The sequence below is a fragment of the Ambystoma mexicanum genome, chromosome 6q (assembly GCF_040938575.1).
Source record: "Ambystoma mexicanum isolate Mex_15411 chromosome 6q, UKY_AmexF1_1, whole genome shotgun sequence".
Classification (NCBI taxonomy): domain Eukaryota; kingdom Metazoa; phylum Chordata; class Amphibia; order Caudata; family Ambystomatidae; genus Ambystoma; species Ambystoma mexicanum.
In genome coordinates this window covers 1,632,503,033-1,632,527,100 of record NC_090937.1, presented here as the reverse complement: position 1 = coordinate 1,632,527,100, position 24,068 = coordinate 1,632,503,033, and the positions used below count along the sequence as shown (strand labels likewise).

Below are 24,068 nucleotides of genomic sequence, written 5' to 3'. Positions count from 1 at the left end.
TAGATACTTTACTTCCCAGGTGCAACAAAACAAGCCTTCTCGAGCTGGCAGATATGGGAAGGAAGGAAGGAAGGGCCAGTTTGGGAACTCAACTCAATTACCATAAATCCCCTGCTAAGGGTTATGGGAGGGAGAAATGAAGGAACTTTGCTTCAGGGAAAGGGCTGCTGCTGCTTCAGCATGTGAGGAGCGCAGCCACACGTTTCACCTTCCTCAGTATGTTGGTTTACAGGATGAGAGAGATCCTGAAACCTCACTCTAATAGGCTGAGGTGCTGTGCTCGGTGGCCTGCTGGGACCTTTGGCCGTCAGGGCAAGGCGAATAGGCCTTTGTCAGGCCTTCGTCAGGGCTTTGTCGGGGAGGGGCTAGGAGCCCTGCTCGCTTCAATCCCCTCACCGATAGACAGTTGCAGAAACTAGGATGCAAGAACCTTTCCTGGATGGGGTTTTGATTTTCACGAAAAGTGTGTCAGCTTTGCTTTCAGCATGAGTCTGATTTCCAAAAAATGCATTTTGAACAATTTAAAGATTTGATCTGCGTTGGCCGGGAAACAAACCCGGGTCAACTGCTTGGAAGGCAGCTATGCTCACCACTATACCACCAACGCCTGCCTGTCTGGGCAATCTGATGGAGCGCCCCTTAGAAATAAGAATAAGTCATTGGCTGGGAATGAAAAAAGCTTGCGTTTGACGCAGAAGCAGTTCGCATCATGATGTCTTGCCGGTCAGCCCAACATTTCCCCGGGACCCCTTAAAAAAGGAGCTTGGTTTTAAGTTTGGTTTGATTGAACAGTACATTTTGTTGGCTGGGCTGGGCCCCTCTCCTATTTAGCGCAAGAGTGGAACGAGGCAGCAAGTTCAAGGAATGACATTGCATCCAGGCACTTACAGCTCTTTGTGCCCTAATGCCATGACACAAAAACATAATTTGAAAAAACTTAGCAGAGGATGGTTTCGATCCATCGACCTCTGGGTTATGGGCCCAGCACGCTTCCGCTGCGCCACTCTGCTGATTGGAGAACAAGAGCTTTTCTGGGCTTTTACAGCCTACAAACCGACAACCCTAGACCCAGTTTCGAGTGAAGCGGGCAGTAGGCCTTACAAAGCCAAACAACCTGCAACCACGCACTCCCATCCCATGGCCTTTTGCAGACAGGCCTCATTTCTCTAGCTCACACCCTAACTGCCAACACCCCTTCCCCTTCTCTCTCTGTCTCTCTCTCTCTGTCTCTCTCTCTCATTCTCTCTCTCTCGCAAATAGATACTTTACTTCCCAGGTGCAACAAAACAAGCCTTCTCGAGCTGGCAGATATGGGAAGGAAGGAAGGAAGGGCCAGTTTGGAAACTCAACTCAATTACCATAAATCCCCTGCTAAGGGTTATGGGAGGGAGGAATGAAGGAACTTTGCTTCAGGGAAAGGGCTGCTGCTGCTTCAGCATGTGAGGAGCGCAGCCACACGTTTCACCTTCCTCAGTATGTTGGTTTACAGGATGAGAGAGATCCTGAAACCTCACTCTAATAGGCTGAGGTGCTGTGCTCGGTGGCCTGCTGGGACCTTTGCCCGTCAGGGCAAGGCGAATAGGCCTTTGTCAGACCTTCGTCAGGGCTTTGTCGGGGAGGGGCCAGGAGCCCTGCTCGCTTCAATCCCCTCACCGATAGACAGTTGCAGAAACTAGGATGCAAGAACCTTTCCTGGATGGGGTTTTGATTTTCACGAAAAGTGTGTCAGCTTTGCTTTCAGCATGAGTCTGATTTCCAAAAAATGCATTTTGAACAATTTAAAGATTTGATCTGCGTTGGCCGGGAATGGAACCCGGGTCAACTGCTTGGAAGGCAGCTATGCTCACCACTATACCACCAACGCCTGCCTGTCTGGGCTTTCTGATGGAGCGCCCCTTAGAAATAAGAATAAGTCATTGGCTGGGAATAAAAAAAGCTTGCGTTTGACGCAGAAGCAGTTCGCATCATGAGGTCTTGCCGGTCAGCCCAACATTTCCCCGGGACCCCTTAAAAAAGGAGCTTGGTTTTAAGTTTGGTTTCATTGAACAGTACATTTTGTTGGCTGGGCTGGGACCCTCTCCTATTTAGCGCAAGAGTGGAACGAGGCAGCAAGTTCAAGGAATGACATTGCATCCAGGCACTTACAGCTCTTTGTGCCCTAATGCCATGACACAAAAACATAATTTGAAAAAACTTAGCAGAGGATGGTTTCGATCCATCGACCTCTGGGTTATGGGCCCAGCACGCTTCCGCTGCGCCACCCTGCTGGCTGGAGAACGAGAGCTTTTCGGGGCTTTTACAGCCTACAAACCGACAACCCTAGACCCAGTTTCGAGTGAAGCGGGCAGTAGGCCTTACAAAGCCAAACAACCTGCAACCACGCACTCCCATCCCATGGCCTTTTGCAGACAGGCCTCATTTCTCTAGCTCACACCCTAACTGCCAACACCCCTTCCCCTTCTCTCTCTGTCTCTCTCTCTCTGTCTCTCTCTCTCATTCTCTCTCTCTCGCAAATAGATACTTTACTTCCCAGGTGCAACAAAACAAGCCTTCTCGAGCTGGCAGATATGGGAAGGAAGGAAGGAAGGGCCAGTTTGGAAACTCAACTCAATTACCATAAATCCCCTGCTAAGGGTTATGGGAGGGAGGAATGAAGGAACTTTGCTTCAGGGAAAGGGCTGCTGCTGCTTCAGCATGTGAGGAGCGCAGCCACACGTTTCACCTTCCTCAGTATGTTGGTTTATAGGATGAGAGAGATCCTGAAACCTCACTCTAATAGGCTGAGGTGCTGTGCTCGGTGGCCTGCTGGGACCTTTGCCCGTCAGGGCAAGGCGAATAGGCCTTTGTCAGACCTTCGTCAGGGCTTTGTCGGGGAGGGGCCAGGAGCCCTGCTCGCTTCAATCCCCTCACCGATAGACAGTTGCAGAAACTAGGATGCAAGAACCTTTCCTGGATGGGGTTTTGATTTTCACGAAAAGTGTGTCAGCTTTGCTTTCAGCATGAGTCTGATTTCCAAAAAATGCATTTTGAACAATTTAAAGATTTGATCTGCGTTGGCCGGGAATGGAACCCGGGTCAACTGCTTGGAAGGCAGCTATGCTCACCACTATACCACCAACGCCTGCCTGTCTGGGCTATCTGATGGAGCGCCCCTTAGAAATAAGAATAAGTCATTGGCTGGGAATAAAAAAAGCTTGCGTTTGACGCAGAAGCAGTTCGCATCATGAGGTCTTGCCGGTCAGCCCAACATTTCCCCGGGACCCCTTAAAAAAGGAGCTTGGTTTTAAGTTTGGTTTCATTGAACAGTACATTTTGTTGGCTGGGCTGGGACCCTCTCCTATTTAGCGCAAGAGTGGAACGAGGCAGCAAGTTCAAGGAATGACATTGCATCCAGGCACTTACAGCTCTTTGTGCCCTAATGCCATGACACAAAAACATAATTTGAAAAAACTTAGCAGAGGATGGTTTCGATCCATCGACCTCTGGGTTATGGGCCCAGCACGCTTCCGCTGCGCCACTCTGCTGGCTGGAGAACGAGAGCTTTTCGGGGCTTTTACAGCCTACAAACCAACAACCCTAGACCCAGTTTCGAGTGAAGCGGGCAGTAGGCCTTACAAAGCCAAACAACCTGCAACCACGCACTCCCATCCCATGGCCTTTTGCAGACAGGCCTCATTTCTCTAGCTCACACCCTAACTGCCAACACCCCTTCCCCTTCTCTCTCTGTCTCTCTCTCTCTGTCTCTCTCTCTAATTCTCTCTCTCTCGCAAATAGATACTTTACTTCCCAGGTGCAACAAAACAAGCCTTCTCGAGCTGGCAGATATGGGAAGGAAGGAAGGAAGGGCCAGTTTGGAAACTCAACTCAATTACCATAAATTCCCTGCTAAGGGTTATGGGAGGGAGGAATGAAGGAACTTTGCTTCAGGGAAAGGGCTGCTGCTGCTTCAGCATGTGAGGAGCGCAGCCACACGTTTCACCTTCCTCAGTATGTTGGTTTACAGGATGAGAGAGATCCTGAAACCTCACTCTAATAGGCTGAGGTGCTGTGCTCGGTGGCCTGCTGGGACCTTTGCCCGTCAGGGCAAGGCGAATAGGCCTTTGTCAGACCTTCGTCAGGGCTTTGTCGGGGAGGGGCCAGGAGCCCTGCTCGCTTCAATCCCCTCACCGATAGACAGTTGCAGAAACTAGGATGCAAGAACCTTTCCTGGATGGGGTTTTGATTTTCACGAAAAGTGTGTCAGCTTTGCTTTCAGCATGAGTCTGATTTCCAAAAAATGCATTTTGAACAATTTAAAGATTTGATCTGCGTTGGCCGGGAATGGAACCCGGGTCAACTGCTTGGAAGGCAGCTATGCTCACCACTATACCACCAACGCCTGCCTGTCTGGGCTATCTGATGGAGCGCCCCTTAGAAATAAGAATAAGTCATTGGCTGGGAATAAAAAAAGCTTGCGTTTGACGCAGAAGCAGTTCGCATCATGAGGTCTTGCCGGTCAGCCCAACATTTCCCCGGGACCCCTTAAAAAAGGAGCTTGGTTTTAAGTTTGGTTTGATTGAACAGTACATTTTGTTGGCTGGGCTGGGACCCTCTCCTATTTAGCGCAAGAGTGGAACGAGGCAGCAAGTTCAAGGAATGACATTGCATCCAGGCACTTACAGCTCTTTGTGCCCTAATGCCATGACACAAAAACATAATTTGAAAAAACTTACCAGAGGATGGTTTCGATCCATCGACCTCTGGGTTATGGGCCCAGCACGCTTCCGCTGCGCCACTCTGCTGGTTGGAGAACAAGAGCTTTTCTGGGCTTTTACAGCCTACAAACTGACAACCCTAGACCCAGTTTCGAGTGAAGCGGGCAGTAGGCCTTACAAAGCCAAACAACCTGCAACCACGCACTCCCATCCCATGGCCTTTTGCAGACAGGCCTCATTTCTCTAGCTCACACCCTAACTGCCAACACCCCTTCCCCTTCTCTCTCTGTCTCTCTCTCCCTGTCTCTCTCTCTCATTCTCTCTCTCTCGCAAATAGATACTTTACTTCCCAGGTGCAACAAAACAAGCCTTCTCGAGCTGGCAGATATGGGAAGGAAGGAAGGAAGGGCCAGTTTGGAAACTCAACTCAATTACCATAAATCCCCTGCTAAGGGTTATGGGAGGGAGGAATGAAGGAACTTTGCTTCAGGGAAAGGGCTGCTGCTGCTTCAGCATGTGAGGAGCGCAGCCACACGTTTCACCTTCCTCAGTATGTTGGTTTACAGGATGAGAGAGATCCTGAAACCTCACTCTAATAGGCTGAGGTGCTGTGCTCGGTGGCCTGCTGGGACCTTTGCCCGTCAGGGCAAGGCGAATAGGCCTTTGTCAGGCCTTCGTCAGGGCTTTGTCGGGGAGGGGCCAGGAGCCCTGCTCGCTTCAATCCCCTCACCGATAGACAGTTGCAGAAACTAGGATGCAAGAACCTTTCCTGGATGGGGTTTTGATTTTCACGAAAAGTGTGTCAGCTTTGCTTTCAGCATGAGTCTGATTTCCAAAAAATGCATTTTGAACAATTTAAAGATTTGATCTGCGTTGGCCAGGAATCGAACCCGGGTCAACTGCTTGGAAGGCAGCTATGCTCACCACTATACCACCAACGCCTGCCTGTCTGGGCTATCTGATGGAGCGCCCCTTAGAAATAAGAATAAGTCATTGGCTGGGAATGAAAAAAGCTTGCGTTTGACGCAGAAGCAGTTCGCGTCATGAGGTCTTGCCGGTCAGCCCAACATTTCCCCGGGACCCCTTAAAAAAGGAGCTTGGTTTTAAGTTTGGTTTGATTGAACAGTACATTTTGTTGGCTGGGCTGGGACCCTCTCCTATTTAGCGCAAGAGTGGAACGAGGCAGCAAGTTCAAGGAATGACATTGCATCCAGGCACTTACAGCTCTTTGTGCCCTAATGCCATGACACAAAAACATAATTTGAAAAAACTTAGCAGAGGACGGTTTCGATTCATCGACCTCTGGGTTATGGGCCCAGCACGCTTCCGCTGCGCCACTCTGCTGGTTGGAGACAAGAGCTTTTCTGGGCTTTTACAGCCTACAAACCGACAACCATAGACCCAGTTTCGAGTGAAGCGGGCAGTAGGCCTTACAAAGCCAAACAACCTGCAACCACGCACTCCCATCCCATGGCCTTTTGCAGACAGGCCTCATTTCTCTAGCTCACACCCTAACTGCCAACACCCCTTCCCCTTCTTTCTCTGTCTCTCTCTCTCTGTCTCTCTCTCTCATTCTCTCTCTCTCGCAAATAGATACTTTACTTCCCAGGTGCAACAAAACAAGCCTTCTCGAGCTGGCAGATATGGGAAGGAAGGAAGGAAGGGCCAGTTTGGAAACTCAACTCAATTACCATAAATCCCCTGCTAAGGGTTATGGGAGGGAGGAATGAAGGAACTTTGCTTCAGGGAAAGGGCTGCTGCTGCTTCAGCATGTGAGGAGCGCAGCCACACGTTTCACCTTCCTCAGTATGTTGGTTTACAGGATGAGAGAGATCCTGAAACCTCACTCTAATAGGCTGAGGTGCTGTGCTCGGTGGCCTGCTGGGACCTTTGCCCGTCAGGGCAAGGCGAATAGGCCTTTGTCAGGCCTTCGTCAGGGCTTTGTCGGGGAGGGGCCAGGAGCCCTGCTCGCTTCAATCCCCTCACCGATAGACAGTTGCAGAAACTAGGATGCAAGAACCTTTCCTGGATGGGGTTTTGATTTTCACGAAAAGTGTGTCAGCTTTGCTTTCAGCATGAGTCTGATTTCCAAAAAATGCATTTTGAACAATTTAAAGATTTGATCTGCGTTGGCCGGGAATGGAATCGAACCCGGGTCAACTGCTTGGAAGGCAGCTATGCTCACCACTATACCACCAACGCCTGCCTGTCTGGGCTATCTGATGGAGCGCCCCTTAGAAATAAGAATAAGTCATTGGCTGGGAATGAAAAAAGCTTGCGTTTGACGCAGAAGCAGTTCGCGTCATGAGGTCTTGCCGGTCAGCCCAACATTTCCCCGGGACCCCTTAAAAAAGGAGCTTGGTTTTAAGTTTGGTTTGATTGAACAGTACATTTTGTTGGCTGGGCTGGGACCCTCTCCTATTTAGCGCAAGAGTGGAACGAGGCAGCAAGTTCAAGGAATGACATTGCATCCAGGCACTTACAGCTCTTTGTGCCCTAATGCCATGACACAAAAACATAATTTGAAAAAACTTAGCAGAGGATGGTTTCGATCCATCGACTTCTGGGTTATGGGCCCAGCACGCTTCCGCTGCGCCACTCTGCTGGTTGGAGAACAAGAGCGTTTCTGTGCTTTTACAGCCTACAAACCGACAACCCTAGACCCAGTTTCGAGTGAAGCGGGCAGTAGGCCTTACAAAGCCAAACAACCTGCAACCACGCACTCCCATCCCATGGCCTTTTGCAGACAGGCCTCATTTCTCTAGCTCACACCCTAACTGCCAACACCCCTTCCCCTTCTCTCTCTGTCTCTCTCTCTCTGTCTCTCTCTCTCATTCTCTCTCTCTCGCAAATAGATACTTTACTTCCCAGGTGCAACAAAACAAGCCTTCTCGAGCTGGCAGATATGGGAAGGAAGGAAGGAAGGGCCAGTTTGGAAACTCAACTCAATTACCATAAATCCCCTGCTAAGGGTTATGGGAGGGAGGAATGAAGGAACTTTGCTTCAGGGAAAGGGCTGCTGCTGCTTCAGCATGTGAGGAGCGCAGCCACACGTTTCACCTTCCTCAGTATGTTGGTTTACAGGATGAGAGAGATCCTGAAACCTCACTCTAATAGGCTGAGGTGCTGTGCTCGGAGGCCTGCTGGGACCTTTGCCCGTCAGGGCAAGGCGAATAGGCCTTTGTCAGGCCTTCGTCAGGGCTTTGTCGGGGAGGGGCCAGGAGCCCTGCTCGCTTCAATCCCCTCACCGATAGACAGTTGCAGAAACTAGGATGCAAGAACCTTTCCTGGATGGGGTTTTGATTTTCACGAAAAGTGTGTCAGCTTTGCTTTCAGCATGAGTCTGATTTCCAAAAAATGCATTTTGAACAATTTAAAGATTTGATCTGCGTTGGCCGGGAATCGAACCCGGGTCAACTGCTTGGAAGGCAGCTATGCTCACCACTATACCACCAACGCCTGCCTGTCTGGACTATCTGATGGAGCGCCCCTTAGAAATAAGAATAAGTCATTGGCTGGGAATGAAAAAAGCTTGCGTTTGACGCAGAAGCAGTTCGCATCATGAGGTCTTGCCGGTTAGCCCAACATTTCCCCGGGACCCCTTAAAAAAGGAGCTTGGTTTTAAGTTTGGTTTGATTGAACAGTACATTTTGTTGGCTGGGCTGGGACCCTCTCCTATTTAGCGCAAGAGTGGAACGAGGCAGCAAGTTCAAGGAATGACATTGCATCCAGGCACTTACAGCTCTTTGTGCCCTAATGCCATGACACAAAAACATAATTTGAAAAAACTTAGCAGAGGATGGTTTTGATCCATCGACCTCTGGGTTATGGGCCCAGCACGCTTCCGCTGCGCCACTCTGCTGGTTGGAGAACAAGAGCTTTTCTGGGCTTTTACAGCCTACAAACCGACAACCCTAGACCCAGTTTCGAGTGAAGCGGGCAGTAGGCCTTACAAAGCCAAACAACCTGCAACCACGTACTCCCATCCCATGGCCTTTTGCAGACAGGCCTCATTTCTCTAGCTCACACCCTAACTGCCAACACCCCTTCCCCTTCTCTCTCTGTCTCTCTCTCTCTGTCTCTCTCTCTCATTCTCTCTCTCTCGCAAATAGATACTTTACTTCCCAGGTGCAACAAAACAAGCCTTCTCGAGCTGGCAGATATGGGAAGGAAGGAAGGAAGGGCCAGTTTGGAAACTCAACTCAATTACCATAAATCCCCTGCTAAGGGTTATGGGAGGGAGGAATGAAGGAACTTTGCTTCAGGGAAAGGGCTGCTGCTGCTTCAGCATGTGAGGAGCGCAGCCACACGTTTCACCTTCCTCAGTATGTTGGTTTACAGGATGAGAGAGATCCTGAAACCTCACTCTAATAGGCTGAGGTGCTGTGCTCGGTGGCCTGCTGGGACCTTTGCCCGTCAGGGCAAGGCGAATAGGCCTTTGTCAGGCCTTCGTCAGGGCTTTGTCGGGGAGGGGCCAGGAGCCCTGCTCGCTTCAATCCCCTCACCGATAGACAGTTGCAGAAACTAGGATGCAAGAACCTTTCCTGGATGGGGTTTTGATTTTCACGAAAAGTGTGTCAGCTTTGCTTTCAGCATGAGTCTGATTTCCAAAAAATGCATTTTGAATAATTTAAAGATTTGATCTGCGTTGGCCGGGAATCGAACCCGGGTCAACTGCTTGGAAGGCAGCTATGCTCACCACTATACCACCAACGCCTGCCTGTCTGGGCTATCTGATGGAGCGCCCCTTAGAAATAAGAATAAGTCAATGGCTGGGAATGAAAAAAGCTTGCGTTTGACGCAGAAGCAGTTCGCATCATGAGGTCTTGCCGGTCAGCCCAACATTTCCCCGGGACCCCTTAAAAAAGGAGCTTGGTTTTAAGTTTGGTTTGATTGAACAGTACATTTTGTTGGCTGGGCTGGGACCCTCTCCTATTTAGCGCAAGAGTGGAACGAGGCAGCAAGTTCAAGGAATGACATTGCATCCAGGCACTTACAGCTCTTTGTGCCCTAATGCCATGACACAAAAACATAATTTGAAAAAACTTAGCAGAGGATGGTTTCGATCCATCGACCTCTGGGTTATGGGCCCAGCACGCTTCCGCTGCGTCACTCTGCTGGCTGGAGAACGAGAGCTTTTCGGGGCTTTTACAGCCTACAAACCGACAACCCTAGACCCAGTTTCGAGTGAAGCGGGCAGTAGGCCTTACAAAGCCAAACAACCTGCAACCACGCACTCCCATCCCATGGCCTTTTGCAGACAGGCCTCATTTCTCTAGCTCACACCCTAACTGCCAACACCCCTTCCCCTTCTCTCTCTGTCTCTCTCTCTCTGTCTCTCTCTCTCATTCTCTCTCTCTCGCAAATAGATACTTTACTTCCCAGGTGCAACAAAACAAGCCTTCTCGAGCTGGCAGATATGGGAAGGAAGGAAGGAAGGAAGGGCCAGTTTGGAAACTCAACTCAATTACCATAAATCCCCTGCTAAGGGTTATGGGAGGGAGGAATGAAGGAACTTTGCTTCAGGGAAAGGGCTGCTGCTGCTTCAGCATGTGAGGAGCGCAGCCACACGTTTCACCTTCCTCAGTATGTTGGTTTACAGGATGAGAGAGATCCTGAAACCTCACTCTAATAGGCTGAGGTGCTGTGCTCGGTGGCCTGCTGGGACCTTTGCCCGTCAGGGCAAGGCGAATAGACCTTTGTCAGGCCTTCGTCAGGGCGGGGCCAGGAGCCCTGCTCGCTTCAATCCCCTCACCGATAGACAGTTGCAGAAACTAGGATGCAAGAACCTTTCCTGGATGGGGTTTTGATTTTCGCGAAAAGCGTGTCAGCTTTGCTTTCAGCATGAGTCTGATTTCCCAAAAATGCATTTTGAACAATTTAAAGATTTGATCTGGGTTGGCCGGGAATCGAACCCAGGTCAACTGCTTGGAAGGCAGCTATGCTCACCACTATACCACCAACGCCTGCCTGTCTGGGATATGTGATGGAGCGCCCCTTAGAAATAAGAATAAGTCATTGGCTGGGAATGAAAAAAGCTTGCGTTTGACGCAGAAGCAGTTCGCATCATGAGGTCTTGCCGGTCAGCCCAACATTTCCCCGGGACCCCTTAAAAAAGGAGCTTGGTTTTAAGTTTGGTTTGATTGAACAGTACATTTTGTTGGCTGGGCTGGGACCCTCTCCTATTTAGCGCAAGAGTGGAACGAGGCAGCAAGTTCAAGGAATGACATTGCATCCAGGCACTTACAGCTCTTTGTGCCCTAATGCCATGACACAAAAACATAATTTGAAAAAACTTAGCAGAGGATGGTTTCGATCCATCGACCTCTGGGTTATGGGCCCAGCACGCTTCCGCTGCGCCACTCTGCTGGTTGGAGAACAAGACCTTTTCTGGGCTTTTACAGCCTACAAACCGACAACCCTAGACCCAGTTTCGAGTGAAGCGGGCAGTAGGCCTTACAAAGCCAAACAAACTGCAACCACGCACTCCCATCCCATGGCCTTTTGCAGACAGGCCTCATTTCTCTAGCTCACACCCTAACTGCCAACACCCCTTCCCCTTCTCTCTCTGTCTCTCTCTCTCTGTCTCTCTCTCTCATTCTCTCTCTCTCGCAAGTAGATACTTTACTTCCCAGGTGCAATAAAACAAGCCTTCTCGAGCTGGCAGATATGGGAAGGAAAGAAGGAAGGGCCAGTTTGGAAACTCAACTCAATTACCATAAATCCCCTGCTAAGGGTTATGGGGGGGAGGAATGAAGGAACTTTGCTTCAGGGAAAGGGCTGCTGCTGCTTCAGCATGTGAGGAGCGCAGCCACACGTTTCACCTTCCTCAGTATGTTGGTTTACAGGATGAGAGAGATCCTGAAACCTCACTCTAATAGGCTGAGGTGCTGTGCTCGGTGGCCTGCTGGGACCTTTGCCCGTCAGGGCAAGGCGAATAGGCCTTTGTCAGGCCTTCGTCAGGGCTTTGTCGGGGAGGGGCCAGGAGCCCTGCTCGCTTCAATCCCCTCACCGATAGACAGTTGCAGAAACTAGGATGCAAGAACCTTTCCTGGATGGGGTTTTGATTTTCGCGAAAAGTGTGTCAGCTTTGCTTTCAGCATGAGTCTGATTTCCCAAAAATGCATTTTGAACAATTTAAAGATTTGATCTGAGTTGGCAGGGAATCGAACCCGGGTCAACTACTTGGAAGGCAGCTATGCTCACCACTATACCACCAACGCCTGCCTGTCTGGGCTATGTGATGGAGCGCCCCTTAGAAATAAGAATAAGTCATTGGCTGGGAATGAAAAAAGCTTGCGTTTGACCCAGAAGCAGTTCACATCATGAGGTCTTGCCGGTCAGCCCAACATTTCCCCGGGACCCCTTAAAAAAGGAGCTTGGTTTTAAGTTTGGTTTGATTGAACAGTACATTTTGTTGGCTGGACTGGGACCCTCTCCTATTTAGCGCAAGAGTGGAACGAGGCAGCAAGTTCAAGGAATGACATTGCATCCAGGCACTTACAGCTCTTTGTGCCCTAATGCCATGACACAAAAACATAATTTGAAAAAACTTAGCAGAGGATGGTTTCGATCCATCGACCTCTGGGTTATGGGCCCAGCACGCTTCCGCTGCGCCACTCTGCTGGTTGGAGAACAAGAGCTTTTCTGGGCTTTTACAGCCTACAAACCGACAACCCTAGACCCAGTTTCGAGTGAAGCGGGCAGTAGGCCTTACAAAGCCAAACAACCTGTAACCACGCACTCCCATCCCATGGCCTTTTGCAGACAGGCCTCATTTCTCTAGAATAAGAATAAGAATAAGAATAAGTCATTGGCTGGGAATGAAAAAAGCTTGCGTTTGACGCAGAAGCAGTTCGCATCATGAGGTCTTGCCGGTCAGCCCAACATTTCCCCGGGACCCCTTAAAAAAGGAGCTTGGTTTTAAGTTTGGTTTGATTGAACAGTACATTTTGTTGGCTGGGCTGGGACCCTCTCCTATTTAGCGCAAGAGTGGAAGGAGGCAGCAAGTTCAAGGAATGACATTGCATTTTGTCGGGGAGGGGCCAGGAGCCCTGCTCGCTTCAATCCCCTCACCGATAGACAGTTGCAGAAACTAGGATGCAAGAACCTTTCCTGGATGGGGTTTTGATTTTCACGAAAAGTGTGTCAGCTTTGCTTTCAGCATGAGTCTGATTTCCAAAAAATGCATTTTGAACAATTTAAAGGTTTGCCGGTCAGCCCAACATTTCCCCGGGACCCCTTAAAAAAGGAGCTTGGTTTTAAGTTTGGTTTGATTGAACAGTACATTTTGTTGGCTGGACTGGGACCCTCTCCTATTTAGCGCAAGAGTGGAACGAGGCAGCAAGTTCAAGGAATGACATTGCATCCAGGCACTTACAGCTCTTTGTGCCCTAATGCCATGACACAAAAACATAATTTGAAAAAACTTAGCAGAGGATGGTTTCGATCCATCGACCTCTGGGTTATGGGCCCAGCACGCTTCCACTGCGCCGCTCTGCTGGTTGGAGAACAAGAGCTTTTCTGGGCTTTTACAGCCTACAAACCGACAACCCTAGACCCAGTTTCGAGTGAAGCGGGCAGTAGGCCTTACAAAGCCAAACAAATTGCAACCACGCACTCCCATCCCATGGCCTTTTGCAGACAGGCCTCATTTCTCTAGCTCACAACCTAACTGCCAACACCCCTTCCCCTTCTCTCTCTGTCTCTCTCTCTCTGTCTCTCTCTCTCATTCTCTCTCTCTCGCAAGTAGATACTTTACTTCCCAGGTGCAATAAAACAAGCCTTCTCGAGCTGGCAGATATGGGAAGGAAGGAAGGAAGGGCCAGTTTGGAAACTCAACTCAATTACCATAAATCCCCTGCTAAGGGTTATGGGGGGGAGGAATGAAGGAACTTTGCTTCAGGGAAAGGGCTGCTGCTGCTTCAGCATGTGAGGAGCGCAGCCACACGTTTCACCTTCCTCAGTATGTTGGTTTACAGGATGAGAGAGATCCTGAAACCTCACTCTAATAGGCTGAGGTGCTGTGCTCGGTGGCCTGCTGGGACCTTTGCCCGTCAGGGCAAGGCGAATAGGCCTTTGTCAGGCCTTCGTCAGGGCTTTGTCGGGGAGGGGCCAGGAGCCCTGCTCGCTTCAATCCCCTCACCGATAGACAGTTGCAGAAACTAGGATGCAAGAACCTTTCCTGGATGGGGTTTTGATTTTCGCGAAAAGTGTGTCAGCTTTGCTTTCAGCATGAGTCTGATTTCCCAAAAATGCATTTTGAACAATTTAAAGATTTGATCTGAGTTGGCCGGGAATCGAACCCGGGTCAACTGCTTGGAAGGCAGCTATGCTCACCACTATACCACCAACGCCTGCCTGTCTGGGCTATGTGATGGAGCGCCCCTTAGAAATAAGAATAAGTCATTGGCTGGGAATGAAAAAAGCTTGCGTTTGACCCAGAAGCAGTTCACATCATGAGGTCTTGCCGGTCAGCCCAACATTTCCCCGGGACCCCTTAAAAAAGGAGCTTGGTTTTAAGTTTGGTTTGATTGAACAGTACATTTTGTTGGCTGGACTGGGACCCTCTCCTATTTAGCGCAAGAGTGGAACGAGGCAGCAAGTTCAAGGAATGACATTGCATCCAGGCACTTACAGCTCTTTGTGCCCTAATGCCATGACACAAAAACATAATTTGAAAAAACTTAGCAGAGGATGGTTTCTATCCATCGACCTCTGGGTTATGGGCCCAGCACGCTTCCGCTGCGCCACTCTGCTGGTTGGAGAACAAGAGCTTTTCTGGGCTTTTACAGCCTACAAACCGACAACCCTAGACCCAGTTTCGAGTGAAGCGGGCAGTAGGCCTTACAAAGCCAAACAACCTGTAACCACGCACTCCCATCCCATGGCCTTTTGCAGACAGGCCTCATTTCTCTAGAATAAGAATAAGAATAAGAATAAGTCATTGGCTGGGAATGAAAAAAGCTTGCGTTTGACGCAGAAGCAGTTCGCATCATGAGGTCTTGCCGGTCAGCCCAACATTTCCCCGGGACCCCTTAAAAAAGGAGCTTGGTTTTAAGTTTGGTTTGATTGAACAGTACATTTTGTTGGCTGGGCTGGGACCCTCTCCTATTTAGCGCAAGAGTGGAAGGAGGCAGCAAGTTCAAGGAATGACATTGCATTTTGTCGGAGAGGGGCCAGGAGCCCTGCTCGCTTCAATCCCCTCACCGATAGACAGTTGCAGAAACTAGGATGCAAGAACCTTTCCTGGATGGGGTTTTGATTTTCACGAAAAGTGTGTCAGCTTTGCTTTCAGCATGAGTCTGATTTCCAAAAAATGCATTTTGAACAATTTAAAGGTTTGATCTGCGTTGGCCGGGAATCGAACCCAGGTCAACTGCTTGGAAGGCAGCTATGCTCACCACTATACCACCAACGCCTGCCTGTCTGGGCTATCTGATGGAGCGCCCCTTAGAAATAAGAATAAGTCATTGGCTGGGAATGAAAAAAGCTTGCGTTTGACGCAGAAGCAGTTCGCATCATGAGGTCTTGCCGGTCAGCCCAACATTTCTCCGGGACCCCTTAAAAAAGGAGCTTGGTTTTAAGTTTGGTTTGATTGAACAGTACATTTTGTTGGCTGGGCTGGGACCCTCTCCTATTTAGCGCAAGAGTGGAATGAGGCAGCAAGTTCAAGGAATGACATTGTATCCAGGCACTTACAGCTCTTTGTGCCCTAATGCCATGACACAAAAACATAATTTGAAAAAACTTAGCAGAGGATGGTTTCGATCCATCGACCTCTGGGTTATGGGCCCAGCACGCTTCCGCTGCGCCACTCTGCTGGCTGGAGAACGAGAGCTTTTCGGGGCTTTTACAGCCTACAAACCGACAACCCTAGACCCAGTTTCGAGTGAAGCGGGCAGTAGGCCTTACAAAGCCAAACAACCTGCAACCACGCACTCCCATCCCATGGCCTTTTGCAGACAGGCCTCATTTCTCTAGCTCACACCCTAACTGCCAACACCCCTTCCCCTTCTCTCTCTGTCTCTCTCTCTCTGTCTCTCTCTCTCATTCTCTCTCTCTCGCAAATAGATACTTTACTTCCCAGGTGCAACAAAACAAGCCTTCTCGAGCTGGCAGATATGGGAAGGAAGGAAGGAAGGGCCAGTTTGGAAACTCAACTCAATTACCATAAATCCCCTGCTAAGGGTTATGGGAGGGAGGAATGAAGGAACTTTGCTTCAGGGAAAGGGCTGCTGCTGCTTCAGCATGTGAGGAGCGCAGCCACACGTTTCACCTTCCTCAGTATGTTGGTTTACAGGATGAGAGAGATCCTGAAACCTCACTCTAATAGGCTGAGGTGCTGTGCTCGGTGGCCTGCTGGGACCTTTGCCCGTCAGGGCAAGGCGAATAGGCCTTCGTCAGGGCTTTGTCGGGGAGGGGCCAGGAGCCCTGCTCGCTTCAATCCCCTCACCGATAGACAGTTGCGGAAACTAGGATGCAAGAACCTTTCCTGGATGGGGTTTTGATTTTCGCGAAAAGTGTGTCAGCTTTGCTTTCAGGATGAGTCTGATTTCCCAAAAATGCATTTTGAACAATTTAAAGATTTGATCTGCGTTGGCCGGGAATCGAACCCAGGACAACTGCTCGGAAGGCAGCTATGCTCACCACTATACCACCAACGCCTGCCTGTCTGGGCTATGTGATGGAGCGTCCCTTAGAAATAAGAATAAGTCATTGGCTGGGAATGAAAAAAGCTTGCGTTTGACGCAGAAGCAGTTCGCATCATGAGGTCTTGCCGGTCAGCCCAACATTTCCCCGGGACCCCTTAAAAAAGGAGCTTGGTTTTAAGTTTGGTTTGATTGAACAGTACATTTTGTTGGCTGGGCTGGGACCCTCTCCTATTTAGCGCAAGAGTGGAACGAGGCAGCAAGTTCAAGGAATGACATTGCATCCAGGCACTTACAGCTCTTTGTGCCCTAATGCCATGACACAAAAACATAATTTGAAAAAACTTAGCAGAGAATGGTTTCGATCCATCGACCTCTGGGTTATGGGCCCAGCACGCTTCCGCTGCGCCACTCTGCTGGTTGGAGAACAAGAGCTTTTCTGGGCTTTTACAGCCTACAAACCGACAACCCTAGACCCAGTTTCGAGTGAAGCGGGCAGTAGGCCTTACAAAGCCAAACAACCTGCAACCACGCACTCCCATCCCATGGCCTTTTGCAGACAGGCCTCATTTCTCTAGCTCACACCCTAACTGCCAACACCCCTTCCCCTTCTCTCTCTGTCTCTCTCTCTCTGTCTCTCTCTCTCATTCTCTCTCTCTCGCAAATAGATACTTTACTTCCCAGGTGCAACATAACAAGCCTTCTCGAGCTGGCAGATATGGGAAGGAAGGAAGGAAGGAAGGGCCAGTTTGGAAACTCAACTCAATTACCATAAATCCCCTGCTCACCGATAGACAGTTGCAGAAACTAGGATGCAAGAACCTTTCCTGGATGGGGTTTTGATTTTCACGAAAAGTGTGTCAGCTTTGCTTTCAGCATGAGTCTGATTTCCAAAAAATGCATTTTGAACAATTTAAAGGTTTGATCTGCGTTGGCCGGGAATCGAACCCAGGTCAACTGCTTGGAAGGCAGCTATGCTCACCACTATACCACCAACGCCTGCCTGTCTGGGCTATCTGATGGAGCGCCCCTTAGAAATAAGAATAAGTCATTGGCTGGGAATGAAAAAAGCTTGCGTTTGACGCAGAAGCAGTTCGCATCATGAGGTCTTGCCGGTCAGCCCAACATTTCCCCGGGACCCCTTAAAAAAGGAGCTTGGTTTTAAGTTTGGTTTGATTGAACAGTACATTTTGTTGGCTGGGCTGGGACCCTCTCCTATTTAGCGCAAGAGTGGAATGAGGCAGCAAGTTCAAGGAATGACATTGTATCCAGGCACTTACAGCTCTTTGTGCCCTAATGCCATGACACAAAAACATAATTTGAAAAAACTTAGCAGAGGATGGTTTCGATCCATCGACCTCTGGGTTATGGGCCCAGCACGCTTCCGCTGCGCCACTCTGCTGGCTGGAGAACGAGAGCTTTTCGGGGCTTTTACAGCCTACAAACCGACAACCCTAGACCCAGTTTCGAGTGAAGCGGGCAGTAGGCCTTACAAAGCCAAACAACCTGCAACCACGCACTCCCATCCCATGGCCTTTTGCAGACAGGCCTCATTTCTCTAGCTCACACCCTAACTGCCAACACCCCTTCCCCTTCTCTCTCTGTCTCTCTCTCTGTCTCTCTCTCTCATTCTCTCTCTCTCGCAAATAGATACTTTACTTCCCAGGTGCAACAAAACAAGCCTTCTCGAGCTGGCAGATATGGGAAGGAAGGAAGGAAGGGCCAGTTTGGAAACTCAACTCAATTACCATAAATCCCCTGCTAAGGGTTATGGGAGGGAGGAATGAAGGAACTTTGCTTCAGGGAAAGGGCTGCTGCTGCTTCAGCATGTGAGGAGCGCAGCCACACGTTTCACCTTCCTCAGTATGTTGGTTTACAGGATGAGAGAGATCCTGAAACCTCACTCTAATAGGCTGAGGTGCTGTGCTCGGTGGCCTGCTGGGACCTTTGCCCGTCAGGGCAAGGCGAATAGGCCTTCGTCAGGGCTTTGTCGGGGAGGGGCCAGGAGCCCTGCTCGCTTCAATCCCCTCACCGATAGACAGTTGCGGAAACTAGGATGCAAGAACCTTTCCTGGATGGGGTTTTGATTTTCGCAAAAAGTGTGTCAGCTTTGCTTTCAGGATGAGTCTGATTTCCCAAAAATGCATTTTGAACAATTTAAAGATTTGATCTGCGTTGGCCGGGAATCGAACCCAGGACAACTGCTCGGAAGGCAGCTATGCTCACCACTATACCACCAACGCCTGCCTGTCTGGGCTATGTGATGGAGCGTCCCTTAGAAATAAGAATAAGTCATTGGCTGGGAATGAAAAAAGCTTGCGTTTGACGCAGAAGCAGTTCGCATCATGAGGTCTTGCCGGTCAGCCCAACATTTCCCCGGGACCCCTTAAAAAAGGAGCTTGGTTTTAAGTTTGGTTTGATTGAACAGTACATTTTGTTGGCTGGGCTGGGACCCTCTCCTATTTAGCGCAAGAGTGGAACGAGGCAGCAAGTTCAAGGAATGACATTGCATCCAGGCACTTACAGCTCTTTGTGCCCTAATGCCATGACACAAAAACATAATTTGAAAAAACTTAGCAGAGAATGGTTTCGATCCATCGACCTCTGGGTTATGGGCCCAGCACGCTTCCGCTGCGCCACTCTGCTGGTTGGAGAACAAGAGCTTTTCTGGGCTTTTACAGCCTACAAACCGACAACCCTAGACCCAGTTTCGAGTGAAGCGGGCAGTAGGCCTTACAAAGCCAAACAACCTGCAACCACGCACTCCCATCCCATGGCCTTTTGCAGACAGGCCTCATTTCTCTAGCTCACACCCTAACTGCCAACACCCCTTCCCCTTCTCTCTCTGTCTCTCTCTCTCTGTCTCTCTCTCTCATTCTCTCTCTCTCGCAAATAGATACTTTACTTCCCAGGTGCAACATAACAAGCCTTCTCGAGCTGGCAGATATGGGAAGGAAGGAAGGAAGGAAGGGCCAGTTTGGAAACTCAACTCAATTACCATAAATCCCCTGCTAAGGGTTATGGGAGGGAGGAATGAAGGAACTTTGCTTCAGGGAAAGGGCTGCTGCTGCTTCAGCATGTGAGGAGCGCAGCCACACGTTTCACCTTCCTCAGTATGTTGGTTTACAGGATGAGAGAGATCCTGAAACCTCACTCTAATAGGCTGAGGTGCTGTGCTCGGTGGCCTGCTGGGACCTTTGCCCGTTAGGGCAAGGCGAATAGGCCTTTGTCAGGCCTTCGTCAGGGCGGGGCCAGGAGCCCTGCTCGCTTCAATCCCCTCACCGATAGACAGTTGCAGAAACTAGGATGCAAGAACCTTTCCTGGATGGGGTTTTGATTTTCGCGAAAAGCGTGTCAGCTTTGCTTTCAGCATGAGTCTGATTTCCCAAAAATGCATTTTGAACAATTTAAAGATTTGATCTGAGTTGGCAGGGAATCGAACCCGGGTCAACTACTTGGAAGGCAGCTATGCTCACCACTATACCACCAACGCCTGCCTGTCTGGGCTATGTGATGGAGCGCCCCTTAGAAATAAGAATAAGTCATTGGCTGGGAATGAAAAAAGCTTGCGTTTGACCCAGAAGCAGTTCACATCATGAGGTCTTGCCGGTCAGCCCAACATTTCCCCGGGACCCCTTAAAAAAGGAGCTTGGTTTTAAGTTTGGTTTGATTGAACAGTACATTTTGTTGGCTGGACTGGGACCCTCTCCTATTTAGCGCAAGAGTGGAACGAGGCAGCAAGTTCAAGGAATGACATTGCATCCAGGCACTTACAGCTCTTTGTGCCCTAATGCCATGACACAAAAACATAATTTGAAAAAACTTAGCAGAGGATGGTTTCGATCCATCGACCTCTGGGTTATGGGCCCAGCACGCTTCCGCTGCGCCACTCTGCTGGTTGGAGAACAAGAGCTTTTCTGGGCTTTTACAGCCTACAAACCGACAACCCTAGACCCAGTTTCGAGTGAAGCGGGCAGTAGGCCTTACAAAGCCAAACAACCTGTAACCACGCACTCCCATCCCATGGCCTTTTGCAGACAGGCCTCATTTCTCTAGAATAAGAATAAGAATAAGAATAAGTCATTGGCTGGGAATGAAAAAAGCTTGCGTTTGACGCAGAAGCAGTTCGCATCATGAGGTCTTGCCGGTCAGCCCAACATTTCCCCGGGACCCCTTAAAAAAGGAGCTTGGTTTTAAGTTTGGTTTGATTGAACAGTACATTTTGTTGGCTGGGCTGGGACCCTCTCCTATTTAGCGCAAGAGTGGAAGGAGGCAGCAAGTTCAAGGAATGACATTGCATTTTGTCGGGGAGGGGCCAGGAGCCCTGCTCGCTTCAATCCCCTCACCGATAGACAGTTGCAGAAACTAGGATGCAAGAACCTTTCCTGGATGGGGTTTTGATTTTCACGAAAAGTGTGTCAGCTTTGCTTTCAGCATGAGTCTGATTTCCAAAAAATGCATTTTGAACAATTTAAAGGTTTGCCGGTCAGCCCAACATTTCCCCGGGACCCCTTAAAAAAGGAGCTTGGTTTTAAGTTTGGTTTGATTGAACAGTACATTTTGTTGGCTGGACTGGGACCCTCTCCTATTTAGCGCAAGAGTGGAACGAGGCAGCAAGTTCAAGGAATGACATTGCATCCAGGCACTTACAGCTCTTTGTGCCCTAATGCCATGACACAAAAACATAATTTGAAAAAACTTAGCAGAGGATGGTTTCGATCCATCGACCTCTGGGTTATGGGCCCAGCACGCTTCCGCTGCGCCGCTCTGCTGGTTGGAGAACAAGAGCTTTTCTGGGCTTTTACAGCCTACAAACCGACAACCCTAGACCCAGTTTCGAGTGAAGCGGGCAGTAGGCCTTACAAAGCCAAACAACCTGTAACCACGCACTCCCATCCCATGGCCTTTTGCAGACAGGCCTCATTTCTCTAGAATAAGAATAAGAATAAGAATAAGAATAAGTCATTGGCTGGGAATGAAAAAAGCTTGCGTTTGACGCAGAAGCAGTTTGCATCATGAGGTCTTGCCGGTCAACCCAACATTTCCCCGGGACCCCTTAAAAAAGGAGCTTGGTTTTAAGTTTGGTTTGATTGAACAGTACATTTTGTTGGCTGGGCTGGGACCCTCTCCTATTTAGCGCAAGAGTGGAAGGAGGCAGCAAGTTCAAGGAATGACATTGCATTTTGTCGGGGAGGGGCCAGGAGCCCTGCTCGCTTCAATCCCCTCACCGATAGACAGTTGCAGAAACTAGGATGCAAGAACCTTTCCTGGATGGGGTTTTGATTTTCACGAAAAGTGTGTCAGCTTTGCTTTCAGCATGAGTCTGATTTCCAAAAAATGCATTTTGAACAATTTAAAGGTTTGATCTGCGTTGGCCGGGAATCGAACCCAGGTCAACTGCTTGGAAGGCAGCTATGCTCACCACTATACCACCAACGCCTGCCTGTCTGGGCTATCTGATGGAGCGCCCCTTAGAAATAAGAATAAGTCATTGGCTGGGAATGAAAAAAGCTTGCGTTTGACGCAGAAGCAGTTCGCATCATGAGGTCTTGCCGGTCAGCCCAACATTTCCCCGGGACCCCTTAAAAAAGGAGCTTGGTTTTAAGTTTGGTTTGATTGAACAGTACATTTTGTTGGCTGGGCTGGGACCCTCTCCTATTTAGCGCAAGAGTGGAACGAGGCAGCAAGTTCAAGGAATGACATTGCATCCAGGCACTTACAGCTCTTTGTGCCCTAATGCCATGACACAAAAACATAATTTGAAAAAACTTAGCAGAGGATGGTTTCGATCCATCGACCTCTGGGTTATGGGCCCAGCACGCTTCCGCTGCGCCACTCTGCTGGTTGGAGAACGAGAGCTTTTCTGGTCTTTTACTGCCTACAAACCGACAACCCTAGACCCAGTTTCGAGTGAAGCGGGCAGTAGGCCTTACAAAGCCAAACAACCTGCAACCACGCACTCCCATCCCATGGCCTTTTGCAGACAGGCCTCATTTCTCTAGCTCACACCCTAACTGCCAACACCCCTTCCCCTTCTCTCTCTGTCTCTCTCTCTCTGTCTCTCTCTCTCATTCTCTCTCTCTCGCAAATAGATACTTTACTTCCCAGGTGCAACAAAACAAGCCTTCTCGAGCTGGCAGATATGGGAAGGAAGGAAGGAAGGGCCAGTTTGGAAACTCAACTCAATTACCATAAATCCCCTGCTAAGGGTTATGGGAGGGAGGAATGAAGGAACTTTGCTTCAGGGAAAGGGCTGCTGCTGCTTCAGCATGTGAGGAGCGCAGCCACACGTTTCACCTTCCTCAGTATGTTGGTTTACAGGATGAGAGAGATCCTGAAACCTCACTCTAATAGGCTGAGGTGCTGTGCTCGGTGGCCTGCTGGGACCTTTGCCCGTCAGGGCAAGGCGAATAGGCCTTTGTCAGGCCTTCGTCAGGGCTTTGTTGGGGAGGGGCCAGGAGCCCTGCTCGCTTCAATCCCCTCACCGATAGACAGTTGCAGAAACTAGGATGCAAGAACCTTTGCTGGATGGGGTTTTGATTTTCGCGAAAAGCGTGTCAGCTTTGCTTTCAGCATGAGTCTGATTTCCCAAAAATGCATTTTGAACAATTTAAAGATTTGATCTGCGTTGGCCGGGAATCGAACCCGGGTCAACTGCTTGGAAGGCAGCTATGCTCACCACTATACCACCAACGCCTGCCTGTCTGGGCTATGTGATGGAGCGCCCCTTAGAAATAATAATAAGTCATTGGCTGGGAATGAAAAAAGCTTGCGTTTGACGCAGAAGCAGTTCGCATCATGAGGTCTTGCCGGTCAGCCCAACATTTCCCCGGGACCCCTTAAAAAAGGAGCTTGGTTTTAAGTTTGGTTTGATTGAACAGTACATTTTGTTGGCTGGGCTGGGACCCTCTCCTATTTAGCGCAAGAGTGGAACGAGGCAGCAAGTTCAAGGAATGACATTGCATCCAGGCACTTACAGCTCTTTGTGCCCTAATGCCATGACACAAAAACATAATTTGAAAAAACTTAGCAGAGGATGGTTTCGATCCATCGACCTCTGGGTTATGGGCCCAGCACGCTTCCGCTGCGCCACTCTGCTGGTTGGACAACAAGAGCTTTTCTGGGCTTTTACAGCCTACAAACCGACAACCCTAGACCCAGTTTCGAGTGAAGCGGGCAGTAGGCCTTACAAAGCCAAACAACCTGCAACCACGCACTCCCATCCCATGGCCTTTTGCAGACAGGCCTCATTTCTCTAGCTCACACCCTAACTGCCAACACCCCTTCCCCTTCTCTCTCTGTCTCTCTCTCTCTGTCTCTCTCTCTCATTCTCTCTCTCTCGCAAATAGATACTTTACTTCCCAGGTGCAACAAAACAAGCCTTCTCGAGCTGGCAGATATGGGAAGGAAGGAAGGAAGGGCCAGTTTGGAAACTCAACTCAATTACCATAAATCCCCTGCTAAGGGTTATGGGAGGGAGGAATGAAGGAACTTTGCTTCAGGGAAAGGGCTGCTGCTGCTTCAGCATGTGAGGAGCGCAGCCACACGTTTCACCTTCCTCAGTATGTTGGTTTACAGGATGAGAGAGATCCTGAAACCTCACTCTAATAGGCTGAGGTGCTGTGCTCGGTGGCCTGCTGGGACCTTTGCCCGTCAGGGCAAGGCGAATAGGCCTTCGTCAGGGCTTTGTCGGGGAGGGGCCAGGAGCCCTGCTCGCTTCAAT

General features: G+C 49.6%; 13 non-coding genes across 13 annotated transcripts; all 13 read right to left on the bottom strand.

The window, feature by feature from the left end:
* Nucleotides 1-938: 938 nt before the first annotated feature.
* On the bottom strand, nt 939-1,010 carry TRNAM-CAU (transfer RNA methionine (anticodon CAU)). The gene has a single exon. It is a non-coding gene; the product is annotated as a tRNA-Met (tRNA).
* A 1,185-nt stretch (nt 1,011-2,195) lies between these two features.
* On the bottom strand, nt 2,196-2,267 carry TRNAM-CAU (transfer RNA methionine (anticodon CAU)). The gene has a single exon. It is a non-coding gene; the product is annotated as a tRNA-Met (tRNA).
* A 1,185-nt stretch (nt 2,268-3,452) lies between these two features.
* On the bottom strand, nt 3,453-3,524 carry TRNAM-CAU (transfer RNA methionine (anticodon CAU)). Its single transcript has one exon. It is a non-coding gene; the product is annotated as a tRNA-Met (tRNA).
* A 4,557-nt stretch (nt 3,525-8,081) lies between these two features.
* On the bottom strand, nt 8,082-8,153 carry TRNAG-UCC (transfer RNA glycine (anticodon UCC)). Its single transcript has one exon. It is a non-coding gene; the product is annotated as a tRNA-Gly (tRNA).
* Nucleotides 8,154-9,338: 1,185 nt separating this feature from the next.
* TRNAG-UCC (transfer RNA glycine (anticodon UCC)) lies at nt 9,339-9,410 on the bottom strand. Its single transcript has one exon. It is a non-coding gene; the product is annotated as a tRNA-Gly (tRNA).
* Nucleotides 9,411-10,991: 1,581 nt separating this feature from the next.
* Nucleotides 10,992-11,063, bottom strand: TRNAM-CAU (transfer RNA methionine (anticodon CAU)). Its single transcript has one exon. It is a non-coding gene; the product is annotated as a tRNA-Met (tRNA).
* Nucleotides 11,064-12,248: 1,185 nt separating this feature from the next.
* On the bottom strand, nt 12,249-12,320 carry TRNAM-CAU (transfer RNA methionine (anticodon CAU)). Its single transcript has one exon. It is a non-coding gene; the product is annotated as a tRNA-Met (tRNA).
* A 3,125-nt stretch (nt 12,321-15,445) lies between these two features.
* On the bottom strand, nt 15,446-15,517 carry TRNAM-CAU (transfer RNA methionine (anticodon CAU)). The gene has a single exon. It is a non-coding gene; the product is annotated as a tRNA-Met (tRNA).
* Nucleotides 15,518-17,675: 2,158 nt separating this feature from the next.
* Nucleotides 17,676-17,747, bottom strand: TRNAM-CAU (transfer RNA methionine (anticodon CAU)). Its single transcript has one exon. It is a non-coding gene; the product is annotated as a tRNA-Met (tRNA).
* A 2,422-nt stretch (nt 17,748-20,169) lies between these two features.
* TRNAM-CAU (transfer RNA methionine (anticodon CAU)) lies at nt 20,170-20,241 on the bottom strand. The gene has a single exon. It is a non-coding gene; the product is annotated as a tRNA-Met (tRNA).
* Nucleotides 20,242-22,115: 1,874 nt separating this feature from the next.
* On the bottom strand, nt 22,116-22,187 carry TRNAM-CAU (transfer RNA methionine (anticodon CAU)). Its single transcript has one exon. It is a non-coding gene; the product is annotated as a tRNA-Met (tRNA).
* A 782-nt stretch (nt 22,188-22,969) lies between these two features.
* Nucleotides 22,970-23,041, bottom strand: TRNAG-UCC (transfer RNA glycine (anticodon UCC)). The gene has a single exon. It is a non-coding gene; the product is annotated as a tRNA-Gly (tRNA).
* A 331-nt stretch (nt 23,042-23,372) lies between these two features.
* Nucleotides 23,373-23,444, bottom strand: TRNAM-CAU (transfer RNA methionine (anticodon CAU)). Its single transcript has one exon. It is a non-coding gene; the product is annotated as a tRNA-Met (tRNA).
* Between the last annotated feature and the right edge of the window lie 624 nt (nt 23,445-24,068).